The following is a 6,677-nucleotide window of genomic DNA, read 5'->3' on the forward strand; positions in this document are numbered from 1 at the left end:
AGATTTGGAAGACAGCTACCCGGCCAACTGACTGGAAGAGATCCATATTGTACCCATTCCAAAGAAAGGTGGTCCCACAGAATGTGGAAATTATCGAACAATATCATTAATGCTGCATGCAAGTAAAATCTTACTGAAGATAATTCAAATACGGTTGCAGCAGTATATTGACAGAGAACTTCCAGAAATGCAAGCTGGATTCAGAAGAGGATGTGGAACAAGGGATATTATTGCTGATGTCAGATAGATCTTGGCTCAAAGCAAAGAATACCAAAAAGATGTTTACTTGTGTTTTATTGACTATGTGAAAGCATTTAACTGTGTGGATCATAACAAATTATGGATAACACTGAGAACAATGGGAATTCCAGAACACTTAATTGTACTCATGAGGAACTTGTACATAGACCAGAAGGCTGTTGTTTGAACAGAAAAAGGAACACTACATGGTTTAAAATCAAGAAGGGAGTGTGTCAAGGTTGTATCCTTTCACCATATTTATTCAATCTGTATGCTGAACAAATAATCCGAGAAGCTGAACTATATGAAGAAGAATGTGGCATTATGACTAAAGGAAGAATCATTAACAACCTGCGATACACTGACAACACAACTTTGCTTGCTGAAAGTGAGGATGACTTGAAGTACTTACTGATGAAGTATGGATTACATCTCAATATAAAGAAAACAAAAGTCCTCACAACTGGTCCTATAAGCAACATTACAATAAATGGAGAAAAGACTGAAATTGTCAAAGACTTCACATTACTTGGTTCTATAATCGACGCCAATGGAAGCAGCAGTCAGGACATCAGATGACGTATAACACTGGGCAAATTGGCTGCAAAGAACCTCTTTCAAGTGCTGAAGAGCAAAGATGTCTTCTTGAGGACTAAGGTGCAGCTGACACAAGCCATGGTATTTTCAATTCCCGCATATGCATGTGAGAGCTGGACAATGAATAAGGAAGACCAAAGAAGAATTGATGCTTTTGAGCTGTGGTGTTGACGAAGAATGCTGAAAGTACTATGGACTGCTAAAAGTACTAAGAGATCTGTCCTGGAGTAAGTGCAGCCAGAATACTCTTTGGAAGCAAGAATGGCCAGACTTCGTCTCACATACTTTGGTCATGTTGTCAGAAGGGACCATTCCCTGGAGAAAGATGTCATGCTTGGTAAGGTGGAAGGTTGAGGAAAGAGGGGAAAGCCCTCACCAAGATGGATTGACATGGTGGCTGCAGCAATGGGCTCAAGTACAGCAAGAATGATGGAGCTGGCTCAGGATTGGGCGATGTTTCATTCTGCTGTGCCTAGGGTTGCTGTGAGTCAGAGACAACTCAAAGGCACCTAACAACAACAATCCTTGTGATTAGGTCTCTCTAGAACCACTCTCAGTACCAAATGTGTTAGGCTAGGTTCTCTAAAGAAGCAAAACCAGTAAAGCTTATATAGAGAGACAGAAAGAGAAATTTATCTTAGGAAAATGGCTCACCCACTTATAGAACCTGGCAAGTCCCAAGTTCTTGGATCATATGTCAAACTGGACACGTTTCCTGACTCACACAGCTGCAGGGGCTGATGAGCTCAAGGTAGACACCACTGCACATCAGGAGGGCTGAACTAATTTGGGGCACTCTTACTCATATTCAAGATAAAATTACTAATTTTCTGATAGTTTTAGTCAAGATACCTAAGGTTATGCTAATCTCCTTCCAGGAAACTGGGAGAGACAGGTATGCTTTTCCTTGATGATGACATTTCAAAAAGAAATGATTCCCAAGTCTATAGGGAAACATCTTTGATTTACATACTTTTCAAAGAAAAAGAGAAATAATTTACAACAAATTATCTAAAGTGAATTCTAAAGAACAGAATGAGGAGAGCCTCCTCCTTTAATTTCAACAGAGAAAACTATAACCTCTAGTTTTCTATTTGTATTTGTCCTTACAATCTCTTCTATATGTTGTGATAAAACAGTAACATTACAACTTTCTAATTATCTCCAGTGCTGTTTTTACCTTTCTCTGGGTAAGTTGCTATCCATACTGAATTTCAAAGCAAAGCAATTGTCAGAATTACAACATGATGAATTAAAATTTAGTACAATATTTGCCTTGCCAATATCCTTAAAATATATCAATGGTGAATGCTTAAATCAAATATTTGATTATCAATAAAAAAATTCTTCTTTTTCACATTAATTTTACTAGAAATTGTGATGTCTTTATTGCTTATGCTTTCAAATGATTGCCTGTATTATTTTGTATGTTATTTCAAAGTTTTATCCAGTCCTAGTCTAAATAGTAGCTTAATTCTGGATCCTGATAATTTAAAATTGTAGCTAAGAGTTTTTCTTGCAAGGCCTAATGAATTTCTCTTTTTAGTCAGTCACAGAAGTAATACATTTACATGATAATTTAGGCCACTTAATAATGATCCCATCTTTCCAAATAAATATTCCCCAGGTATGAAATACAAAAACACCGATGCCAGATCTAGTATCAATCTTATGATTGAACGGCCAGGTGTTTCACACACATGGTTCTAATTGTCTTGAGGACAAACCCATCCCATGGGCTATTTTTCAAATCAGTCTAAATCAATAGATACGCTAACAGCCAATTAAATCTCCATGAATAGCCATCTATCTTTGTTGATCTGTATAGATTGGAAGGAGACAATTTGCATCCCAAAGTTAATCAAGAGATATTAGACCCATCTTTTTTCACAGTTAGCAGTTTGCAGTGCTCAGCTAACCAAAAGTTTGGCAGTTCAAACACTGAGCCACTCTGAGGGAGCATGACCTAGTGATCTGCTCCTATAAAGACTACCCTATGGAGCAGCTGTACTCTGTCACATAGTGGTGCTGCAAGTTGAAAATCGACTCACCTACCACTATCTAACTACTAGATTCTATGTGTGTATTAATCAGATGTTTCTCTTTTCTATATCATCCATCTATCCCTTCTGGTGTAGTCATAGTTACAATAACCAACTGTTTCCTTAAATATGAACATCCTGTAATTTTGAACTAGTGATGATATCTTGGAGCAGTTTTATAGTAATTAATGTTGTAACAACACATATAAGTGCCTCTGGGACTTGTGGAATTTTTCCTTTTTCAGCATTAAACTATTATTACAAGCAGTCTAATTCCAAATAACCTGTTTGTTCTCTAATGAAGAACAATTTGTCAATTCTTCAAGTAATTGAAATAACCACTACCACAAATTAGGAGCTCTAGTAGCATAGTACCTGAGGCACTTGACTGCTAACCAGAAGGCTGTAGGTTCAAACCCACCACCCACTCCTCAGAAGGAAGGTTGGGCAATCTACTTCCATAGTGATACTGCCTCGGAAACCCAAGGAGGGGTTGTTATGAGTCAGGTCCGACTTCACAGCACATAACAACTACCACAAATAGATCAGAAAGGCAGTCTATGAGAATACTAATACACTATTTTCTTTCAGTTTAGTTTAGTACCAATATCAACTATTCTAGAAAATTGGAAGTTTTAAGTCCTTTGTGGGAACCATAGTCCAGTCCTCCTTTGGTGCTGGCTTCACAGCTTTGGTGACCTTATGGGGCAGTTCTACTCTGTTCTGTAGGGTTGTTATGAGTCAGAATTGACTCGATGGCAGGGGGTTTAAGTGGGAAGATGAATCAAGCTTGGTGTTTTGTTTTTTTGTTTTCCTTCCCTTAATAACCATATTGTTGATGAGCAGCTCTTGAAAAGGTCTTTCCCAGTGTGGTTACACCCTGTCTTTCCTACTAAACACCTTTATGTAGACTGAATCTCCTGATCTATAGGGGTGGCAGATTTCTTTGGCAGGTTCTTCTAGGTCCTTAGACTTTGAGTGTCAGGTTTTCTAGGAAAGAGAGAAAGAAGTCCTTTTAAGTATTGAACATGATTGTGGTTCAGATTCAATTGAGCTAAACAAAGAACATAGCTTTAGAAATTCAAAAGAAGAGACCCCATGCTTGCATACAGGTGTTCTAATTTTTAACAAAGCTAGTGGTAAAGTTCTAGCCTAAGTTGCTGAATCTCAGCCAACTTAAAAAAAGAAAAAAAATTAAGTTAGATTTATCAACTCTATTTGTCTGGAGGACTGAAGATGATAAGGTGTATGATATCTAATTGGAAACTGAAAGTATTTGCATAATTATTGAACAACAATAGAAATAAAATGACTTCCTCTCTCTGATTTAATATGTTCTGGTATCTCAAAAGTGGAAGTTGTACATTTTAAAAAAGCTTTTAAAACACGTTGTCAAAGCAGTTGCTTTTAGAAAGGGAAAGACTTTACATCACTCAGACATCAAATACACCATAAATAAATAAAATGTCTTTCTTTTCACAGACATTGATTCTATGAAATCCAACTATCACCAGGTTCATGGTAGAGTTGCTCAGGGAAAGCCACCTGCATTTGCCTTGGAAGTATCCTGAATTTTTTTTTTTTTTTTTTTATTGTGATTTGGGTGAAGGTTTACAGAGCAAATTGGTTTTCCCAGTAATACATAGACATTTTGTTTTGTAATATTCAATTCAATCACCACAGTTCAACAGCATTCTTCCCACTTCTTACCTGTGTTTACCATTTCCCTTCATCCTTCTTTCCTATTCCCTTCCTGCCTTCTGAGTTATATCCCTGGGCAAATGCTAATCTTTTTATCTCCTATGGTTGATTATTCTAATGAGTACATACCTTCCTGGTATTATGGTTCCCCTTGTAATAGTATGGACAGATTAGAACTTCTGGGAGATGAGTATGTGTTCTGAGTTCCATATTCATCTTGTTCATTTTAAACATTGCCTTACTGATAGCTATAATCACATAAGAATGTGCCCCTGCAACCACATTCCTAAGATCATAAAACCAAGACAGGAACAGCTCACATGACAGGGCAATTGCATTCCTTAGATCATGAGACTAAAGGAAGAAACACTGCAAAAGAAATAATGCAAATATAAATTTACTACTTTAATGGCCTTTCCTAATAATATCCCTATTCTTGAGATGTCTCCCAGCTCACCATCTGTGGCCATGGTTAATCAGTTTTGGAACCAGCCCTTCTTTGTCACCTGATGAACTAAGATGGTCAATCCAAAACAAGACCAAGACTCCAACCAAGGGCAAACAGCAACTGCACATAGCCTGAAGCTGGGGAATTCATCACAACCTTGTTCTACTTCCTGACTTTAGCAAAAGGGTCAGGGTTTTATGAATACCTGCTTGCACAAGGTCTTTTGAAATCAAACCACGGCCTTTAAAAACTATACTATAAAAACCACTAGCCTGTAAGGCTCTCGAAGACACACATGGCATTGCCTCTGGCCTGGTGTGTCTCCACCTTGCAAGGTTACTATCCTCTTACTAAATTTCTCTCTGAGCTACAGCTGACTTTCTAGTCATTATTTCAGAACCAAGTCTGCAACACCCTTATGGACCTCACAACTGGACCAATAAGCAATATCTCAATAAATGGAGAAAAGATTGAAGTTGTCAAAGATTTCCTATTTCTTGATTCCACAATCAACACCAATGGAAGCAGCAGCTGGGAAATCAGATGACATATTGGACTGGGCCAATCTGCTGCAAAAGACCTCTTTAAAGTGCTGAAGAGTAAAGATGTCTCTTTGAAGACTGTAATCTTCTAACCCAAGCCATGGTGTTTTCAATAGCCTATATGCATGTGAAAGTTGGACAATAAATAAGGAAAACTGAAGAAGAGTTTGACGTTTTTGAGTTGCGGTGTTGGTGAAGAATACATAGGTTACCATGGACTGCCAGAGAAAGAACAAATTTGTCCTGGAAGAAGTGCAGCCAGAACGCTCCTTGGAAGCCAGAATGGCCAAACTTCGTCTCACCTTTGGTGGTGGTAAGCATCCACCATTCTCTGGAGAAGGGTCTCATGCTTGGTAAAGAGGAGGGTCAGCGAAAAAGGGGAAGGACCTCAACAACATGGACTGACACACTGGCTACAATGATGGGCTCAGGATCGTGGGCCTGGCACAGGACCCAGCAGTGTTTTGTGCTGCTGTAGGTAGGGATGGAGATGACTCCAATGCAACTAACAACATGCCAGTGGTTATAATCTCATTTGGGAATTGCCCGTCTTTGACATGTTAATAAAGCAGGATTAATAAAGGGTGTATTTTGAGTCAATCTCTTTCGAGATAAAAGAGATTAAACAATATACCATCTTTTGAGATAAAAGAGATTAAACAATATACTAGAGAGATGAGAAGTGCCTAAGGCACTTGACTGCTAATCAGAAGGCTGGAGATTCAAACCACAAGCCACTCCTCAGAAGGAAGACTGGGCAATCTACTTCCGTAGAGATACCGCCTGAGAAACCCAAGGAGAGGTCACTATGAGTCAGAAATGACTCTATGCAGTGAGGTGGTTTTTTTTTTTTTTTTTTAGCTGACCGGAGGACCTAAGATCTGCGCAGAAGAAGCAGGCTTGATCCTACTTATTCTGTTTCCCCTCACCCCAAGTTTTTGGTTGTCTTCTGCAAGCACTCACCACTGAAACTACCAAACAAAAATCGGGCACTGCCTCAGCAAAGTCCATCTGCAATTAACTCCGAGAACCACGGTTCCCGGCAGGCGTTGCGCGAGGCGGCCAATACGCAGGCGCACGCCACCGCCCTCCGACTCTGCCTCTCTC

Source organism: Orycteropus afer, unplaced genomic scaffold (genome assembly GCF_000298275.1).
Source record: "Orycteropus afer afer isolate SDZICR_OR568_19922 unplaced genomic scaffold, OryAfe1.0 scaffold00575, whole genome shotgun sequence".
Lineage (NCBI taxonomy): Eukaryota > Metazoa > Chordata > Mammalia > Tubulidentata > Orycteropodidae > Orycteropus > Orycteropus afer.